This window comes from Ostrinia nubilalis, chromosome 23 (genome assembly GCF_963855985.1).
Source record: "Ostrinia nubilalis chromosome 23, ilOstNubi1.1, whole genome shotgun sequence".
NCBI classification, from domain to species: Eukaryota; Metazoa; Arthropoda; class Insecta; order Lepidoptera; family Crambidae; genus Ostrinia; species Ostrinia nubilalis.
This window is the reverse complement of record NC_087110.1, coordinates 10,102,343-10,111,296: the sequence shown is the minus strand read 5'-3', so window position 1 is coordinate 10,111,296 and position 8,954 is coordinate 10,102,343. Positions and strand designations below refer to the sequence as shown.

The 8,954-nt window shown below is 35.3% G+C and overlaps 1 long non-coding RNA gene across 1 annotated transcript; it reads right to left on the bottom strand.

The window, feature by feature from the left end:
* Positions 1 to 439: 439 nt before the first annotated feature.
* Positions 440 to 1,800, bottom strand: LOC135083468 (uncharacterized). The gene is made up of 2 exons (XR_010259613.1): positions 1,377 to 1,800; positions 440 to 799 (listed from the first exon to the last, which is right to left on the bottom strand). It is a non-coding gene; the product is annotated as an uncharacterized LOC135083468 (long non-coding RNA).
* Positions 1,801 to 8,954: the final 7,154 nt, after the last annotated feature.

The window sequence follows — 8,954 nt, the reverse complement described above, 5'->3', positions numbered from 1 at the left end:
GCAGAGCTGCCTGCCGTGTCGGACGGCCCGTGCGCACACTCTAAGTGGCCCTACACCACAGTGCGTACGGCCCTAGCCGTCTGGCGCGTCGACGACTCTGCGGGCCTACCAACTCGAAGAACCAACCCACATCACCATCAATGCTAGCGAGGACAGTGGTTTGAATATACTACCCCGGTGACGAATCTCGTGCGATACGATAGTTTGCTCGTAACTCACACCCTTAAGGTCTTTTGCTCTTATTCTAATAAATGACTTGTTAACTTAAATCTATCTTTTATTTCTCTAACTTAACTATAAATTCTATTATGTCACTTGGCTCCTAAAGCTCTAACCGTGACATTGGCGCCCAACGTGGGGCGCCAATGTCACGGTTAGTGGCTTTAGAGCCAGGTGACATGATTAGAATTTAGATTTAGTTAGATAAATAAAAGATAGATTTAAGTTAACAAGTCTTTTATTTCAATTTAAGAGAAAGAGACCTTAAGGGTGTGGGTTACGAGCAAACTATCGTATCGCACGAGATTCGTCACCGGTGGTAGTATATTCAAACCACTGTCCTCGCTAGCATTGATGGTGATGTGGGTTGGTTCTTCGAGTTGGTAGGCCCGCAGAGTCGTCGACGCGCCAGACGGCTAGGGCCGTACGCACTGTGGTGTAGGGCCACTTAGAGTGTGCGCACGGGCCGTCCGACACGGCAGGCAGCTCTGCCGGGTTGAAGAGCCAGGTGGTAGGTTCGGCAGTGGTGACCATGCATGGTGTAGTAGGTAGGCGTAGAAGATGTAGGTGAACGTGAACCCTGCGAATCAAAGCGGACACTAAAGCAGTTGCTAGCTTTTGTCCGTTTGACTGCGACATCAAAATACTAGCGAAGCAGATGGAATGATTTTGGTAATAAATGGTGATGTAATGATGTGGCAGTCAAACAGAATTACAGTAGTGAAAGGTGAAGTGAAGTAGGCAGAATATTAAATTATGTAGGTAGAAAATAATTTAGCATATCATCTATGTAGGCAATTAATTTATAGAACAATATAGGTAGGCAATAATTTAGTATAATTAGAACAGTAGAATAAGATTAGAATAATTCAATTTAGCAAATTAAATAGAATTTGGAATAAGTGTCGTTACAGTACGAACAAGGTCATTTAAAGGTCATGACGTGTCGATGTCATTTCATAAAATATTTAGTTTACTTATTTAATTATGTAGTAAGTTGTAAAATAATAATATCAGGAGGTTATAGAAATAGTTAATTAGTATGAAATGACACCGAGCACATGGATAGCACATTTGAAGAACAAAATGGCGGCTAGGCACTTACATTTAGCACAAGTACAAAATCTAGGCATTAAAAATACTTTTGCAACACTCACCCGGTAGCGGGGTTCACCAATACGCGATTACATTTTAGAGTTTTATAAAGTTACGTACATCGCGGGTCCGGCGGTGACGGACAGCGATACGTCCGTGCTCAATAACGCTCTGGCTCGGACTAGGAGACGCGGCGGGAGCATCGAGGCCGTAGGCGCGTCGCTTGCGCATACATAAAAAACAGCCCGCCCGCTCGACAGAGAACAAAAGAAATATTTAACAACTTGTTTCGCGCGGGTTTGCTTGTAGATTTATTATTTTATTTATTTTATTAGTGTAGAATAATATGAATTATTTAATTAAGTTATTCATTTAGGTAGTTTACGTAGATTTAGATATTTTATTATTTAAGTATATTTATTTAGGTAGATAATAGTAATTAAATTAGAATTTAGATCTAAGATAAAGGTCAGCGGTAACGCTAACCGTTACACTAGCTCTGTCGACTAAACAATCGACATCGATATTCAAACTCGCATCCCATCCCTAAAGTTTAAACATTAAAGTGTTTCTCGGGCTCCGCGCGATCATCGTTGCTATTACCCGCTTCGACCTGCGGCCGTACTGGATAATAACGTTTTGATTCGGAGGTTATTTGGCTCTATTAAGGGACTGTATGATTAAACTCGCATAGATCGTTTCTTCCACGAAGACGCGCTCCACCATTCTTCCGCGAACGTTTGAGTGTTACCGGTACACGCTAAATTATCCATGAGTGCACACGCACACTACAATAATGACGCTCGGATTGCTCGGATCAAACTCGACCGAGACCAAAAATTGGTGGGGCGCGTCTTCGTGGACGGCACGATCAGATAGCAAGCTGAAACTTTTCCTTACTAACCACAGTGGGAAAAATGAAATAAAATGTAGGCCTTTTTTATTGCACTTAAACACGACTTAAATATAACTTTTCCCACTACCACTTCGGGGACAATCGGATGGTGCTGAGAAGTAGTTTCTGGTAGAAAATCTGCCGACTTTAATAATCTGACATATAGTTAATTATTCAAGTTTAATATAGGTAAATCATTAAGTGATCTTACTAATATTATAAATCTTACTAATATTATAATTGCGAAAGTTTGGATGTCTTGATGTTTGTTACTCTTTCACGCAAAAACTACTGAACGGACTTTGTTGAAACTTTACAGTGTTATTGTTTGTAACCCAGATTTTATAGGCTATAATTTATGCCGATCTGTGACACTAAATATCACGCGGGTGAAGCCGCGGGCAAAAGCAATAAATAAATAAATGAAAACTCATTCACCTCCATCTTGGCCCGCTGTTCCATTGTTTCTTTAATAAGTTACAAACGTAATTAGTTACTCAGTCAATTCTGTCAAAAAACTTCGTTTTCGGTAATCCGCTTTGCGAATCGTTTAAGGGGCAATCAGAAAGTTTAAATCATCGGACTTGGCTTATTATAGCGCGTAATGAAGGTAAGAGATTTTCGCTTTAAACATTGATTAATAATTTCATTTTTTACGCTTTAAAGGTAGAGGAGAGTTACTGAAAATTATTGGCCGAGGCTACAAAAAAAATGTTAATGTTGGTAGGTACTTTTTTTTAAAGATATTGTGGATTTAATCTACAGACGCCAGCATCAACCTACCTAGTCTAGACAACGTAAAATCTATTCTAGTTACTAAAGGGCACGATTATGTGGGCTGAGTGTGAGTTTGCTTAAACTCAGCGCGTTTGATGTAAACTCACACTAGGCCCTCTGATTTCCACTGTAGTTTATTAGACAAAATGACAACATTTACAGTTAAATAAATCACTTAGAAGTCTTAGAAAATATGCTGACCATTACTCACACCGTTTCATTAATTTGTAAACACGAAAAAAATACGAAGTGTAAATCAAAATCTAGTTTATTTCTATAACAATTTCAAATATCCTCTAATTAATGGGTGGATTATGTAAAATTACCAAAATTTTTTAGTCCGCACATTATACCCAGATAAAAGATTTATAAACATATCTTACAAAGTAGATTTAAATTGAAAAACTGCAGTTTGCTTTTATAACAACAAAAGTAAAGCCGAATAAACCTATTCGTAAACATACAATACCGATCTAATCCCAAATGGTCACTTCACGATCTTTTTTGCACCCCAACCACTGTGCATCACACTTACCAATAGTAACTCGAGCTGCTTGAAACACAATACGCGCCGACTGCGTTGACCATTGTTGCACAGAGGTCAGCTACTCGAAAAATCTGGACAAAAACTTCTTAGAAATTTTGCGGGAACCTTTTGAGTATTATACATTTTTCGATGTAATAAAAGGATTTGCTTCACATTATTGGACATTCGGTTTTGGGTTTGAAGTGTTTGTTTGGAGGCGTTAAGATTGGGACTACACACACAATGGCTCGTGGTGAGTTTTTTTATGTCTTTAGTTCAAATTTCACGTGATGAGTTTATTGAATAGGCTAATGTTACGGTAGCATTCACAAGATGGTCAAGTACAAACATCACCTATTATACACTTTTTGATAGAAGTAGCAAGTTTTTTTATCCCAATACTTATTTCCCAGTATTATAAGCTTAAATATTAACTGACAGAATATTATGACTGTGGAACTGGATTTGTCTTAGGTCAGTTATTATTTTCTAACATTGAGTTTTTTTTAAGTATTATTTTAGTTAAAATACAAATATTCCTGCCCTTGTAGATTTGGACCAAATAAATATCATCATCATCATCATTTTAGCCATAGGACTTCCACTGCTGAACATAGGCCTCCTCCAATGACTTCCACATTGCACGGTTGATAGCGGCCTGCATCCGGCGCCTTCCTGCTACCTTTATCACGTCGTCGGTCCACCTTGTGGGTGAACGTCCCACGCTGCGTTTTCCGGTACGCGGCTTCCATTCCAGAACCTTGCTGCCCCATCAGCCCAAATAAATATCATTCAAAGAAATTCAATATCGATGGCTCCTACGTATACTGGCGTAAGTGAAAAAAGTAAATTTTACAGGAGAGCCATTTTAGTGGCCAGAACCATATTTTTGGGTCATATCTTCGGACCTACTAAAACGAATTTAATGAAATTTCACATTTAGCCTTAACATGTAATGCTTTTGCTACTGCTGTTATCAATTTTTATATTTTTCTCATATATTTTGAGATTTTACGCATTGCCCTTTTACGTCGTCACATTTCTATAATTTCATGTATATTGTTCAACGTAAAGAGACTTAAATGACAACATAAATATAATATTTTAAGCGATTACTCTCTTTATTTATGCATGTAATTATTTTAATTGTTATCATGTGCTGTATCAATAATAAATCAGTTAGAAAAAGTTGTTTAATGTATCGTTATTACGTTTTAACGCAAATACGCCCATATACTGTGCTCGAGATTTAGTTAGGTCTTTTAACATAATGTGTCATATTTTTAAAAATTATAAATAACTTGAAAAAATCGAACTGCCTAAGGCGGGAATTGAACCCACGATGCCTTAGGCAGTTCGATTTTTTCAAGTTATTTATAATTTTCAAATTAGTTTGAGATGCGACTCTTAACGCTAAAAATTAAATAACTATATAATGTGTCATAATTTATAAATAAAACAATTTGCTAAATATTTTCATGGCTTTATTTAAGATTTGGATTATAAAAAAAATATATTTATGTAAGCAACTACTCGTATAGATTGACGAATCGTATGATTGGGCTTTATACGTGGCGTAGTTTTGCACATACGCCTATTTGCCTAAAATTTTATTTTGTATCTAATGGAAAAAAAATTTTTTTTTCTTACTGACGTTATAGATTAGAGCAAAATGAAATCATTGCTTAAATAATTGGAAAAAGGCGTAAGCGGTAGTTTCGCCTTTATACGTAGGAGCCATCGATATGCCAATTCGATTGTCGGCAATTTTGCGGTACGATTTTGTCACATAATTATTACCTTTGAAACACAAAAACTAACATCTAAATATCAAATCCTTGATTTCAAACAGAGATTGCATTGCACAAAGGCCAAGTACCGGCCTTTAATGCTTTGTGTTTGCCGAAAGATGGCGTAACATTATACTTGAAAGAAGAAAAGATATTGACCAGAAAACGAGTTTGTGTTACTTTGTACAATGTCATTGAGATTGTTTTGGATTTTGAGAATTTTTGGTCAAAGTTCTGTTGTTATAGAAGATAATACAATAAGAGTTTGTCCTAATGTTTTGAGTAATTTGTAATAAACAAGTCTATCACCATTCATCTGAAACACGCCTATACCGGATCTAATAATAATATTTTCCAATTAATGTTTAAAGCTTAATTTAGGTACTACAATGTTTTTCAGTTTCAATACATCTTCTTTTGTATGGATTGTAAACAAGATCAAAGCTTTGGTGTCAGACTTTATGAGCCGTCCCTGGTGTCTGTCATTTCTTGTTTAGACAACAACTTAACTTAGACACTATTAACATTGTTACTTTTCAATTTTATTGTATGTCACATCTGACAATCAAAGTTTCAACAGCACAGAAGAAACACGTATACTAAACTAAGCAAGAATATAAGAAAATGTCAGAAAATGTATTTACCGCAAAATGAATAAATTGTATTAACAACAACAATCATGAAAAAGTCCTCCCAACATAAAGATGTAACATCGTTCACGTATAATTTGTCACATTCGCCCTCCTAAAACGACAATTTGTGACAATTAAAAATAGAAAAATACAATTTCATTTGTCGCGAACAACATATTGGGTGAACGCCTCAAACAAATGTCACAGTTAGCAAATGCTGCCACTCTTATAACTGCTACTACACACACAATAATACACCTTATTACTGAGGTATAGAAAACGTTAGAAAGCAAAGATAAGTTGGCAGAAACGGCATGTGTAGTTTTTTATTCTATTTCCCGTGTTATTGTATTACGGTTTTATTCAGCGTTAACGAGTCGGCAGGGAGTCTGCGGGAGCGAGATGTGTATCTTTAGAGGGAGATGGGAATATTTGGGTTTTTGTTTTTGTACCTTTGTGGTCTCCTTTGCGCTCGATTGTCAGTTTTTTGGCGCGAACTTTTTGTTGCGCAACCACTATGCAGTTTTATGAATTTAGAGCCATTGTTAAGTATTTTAAAGTAATTTAATGAACTTTTAATTTTCATAAGAGTAGTTTATGGATACATAGATATTGCTGATTAAAGAAGATATCGGTAGAGATTCATTGACTTCTAGCGTAAACTTTATAAATTCATACACCTGAAATAAAGAAATAGTTACCTTTCCTTAGAAACTGACACCTACGTTTAGTATGGTACCAGGTAGAAGGTTTAAATTAATTTCAACTTTCACGCAAGTACTTATAATGCAGGGTAGAGTTTGCCGGTGCTTTCGCCTCTGCTCATTAAAAAAAACAGTTTCAAATAAAAGCATCTTAGATTACTTTAATTACAACCGTAATCCAAAAATAACAATTTATAAGTACATTATAACAATAGTCAACAAGTATACATATTGAATAGATTCCCAAGTAATACAAATTGACTGGTTATCTTCGATCGAATGTTAAATTTCGCGTAATTTGCCTCGTAAGAACCCATTGTTGGCGATAATAGTCCGGGACGATAACATCTCGTCCCCTCCAGGAGGCAATGTTCAATAACAGACGTAACCACAGTGCAGAGGTAGTTAGTAGGCGTTGATCGATAGACAGAACACACTATAATGTATACTACGTAAGGCAAGAAAAGAAAAAGAAAGAAATATACAAAAGTTACGGCACAATAGGCTAGTTTCCTAAAAACATTTTTTTAGTCCGTCATGTTTAATATCAAAAAATATTGGACACATATAATAATATTTTTATTTGTCAATCTAACAAATAATTACATAGTTATGGTGCGTTGAAGTTCCGCACGATGTCACAACGTGCGGCACTTTTATGCAAGCATTGACGTCACGGGCCTCTACTTATGAACTTTGGCGCGCTTTATCTCTTTAAATTTTTATTAGTTTGAAAAAGTGAAAATTACGTGTAGAGTATTTTTTGATAAGTTAACTGACGGACTAATTAAAACTCTTGCTTTTTGACCCAGGAAACATCCCCATTGGTCGGCAGTAGGCAATTTTTATGGTAGGTGACATACAAATTAAAAAGGTGTATTGTGAAGTTAGATCAAAAATTGCACAAATTACGAATATTATTTTATGTTATACAATTATTAGGCTATTCTATCTCCAGAGACTATAGGAGTACGAACTTATAATTTAACAGATTCATCATCAGGACATTAGTCTCTACTTCTGAGCATGAATCTCTAATTTTGCAGAGATAAATGGAGGATTTCACCTTCTTCATCCTCATTGCTTGCCATTGGGTAGCAAATTTAATTATTGGCGAAACATAAACTGTTTATTGTGATTGTATGGTGTAGAGGTTAAATAAGTGACTAAAGTTACAAATAAATAAAAGTGCGCCTATATGAGTTGGGTCGATATTATTTAATTAATTCCTGTGGAGCATAAGGATAGAGCAGAACATGAATTAAAAATGCGCCCAAAGTGAGTTGAACTTACTGAAATCATTTATACTATAATTTAGGGCTGACTCTACCCCACTGTTGAATAAGATTGTTTTAAATTTCAATTTTGAGCACCAAACGATCCCATTACATACTTCGTAGTGCTAACTGGATTTCGTAAATACGGTTATAGTGAGTGAACGCAAATTGCAAAAGTAATTGTTGTTCTTTGAATACTTTGCAAATAATGAGATATGTTTTGTTAATGTTTTACTGGTTAAGATTAGCTTTTGGGTGTGAAATTTTATTCGAATTTTTTTTTTTTTTTATCTTACGAAGCTAATATCTAAAAAACTTTTTTACAATGAATAATATATAATATTCCTAACATTTTTTTTTATTGCTGAATTATGTTAATATAATTCAGCAAATAATTTGTCCAAAAATAATACCAATTACCTAGTTTTTAATATTTTCTGAAAATCTAAATTCTAATATTTTGACCAATGAATATGACATGTCTGAAACTAAGTATTTTTTTTTCAGGACTGATAATCGAGTGACATTTTAAAATATTAATTTGTTAAAATGGAAAAACATTTTTACAACAAACTCGTAAGCGTGTTGATTAACCATTTGCAATCGAAATAACCCAATCATCTAACTCTTCACTAATCGAGTAACATCATTCAATCATCAAAAAACTTGACATGTGCGGAACACTCAAACAAATGTGATCACAGTTTAAATCAACGTAACTGATTTAAAATTTCAATCACTTTGGCCCAGTGGGCATGCCCGGGGAAAATATCGGAATAAACGCGTTGGCTCGACCGGGATTCGAACCGGACACCCGCTGGCGATGGCCCGTCTGATGTTAGTTCAAACGATGGGTTGGACGGTTCTGTATATTCTTAATAGTAATACTTTCAGTTGTGGATGATGTAACTTAATTTTAATTTCTGAAAGAGAAAAAGCAAAAAATTGTGGTCAAATACCCTGCCTTGTTATGCGTAAAATAGAAACAAAAATAAAACATTTTTTAAATACATTTTTTGCGCTTGAGATTACAATTTAA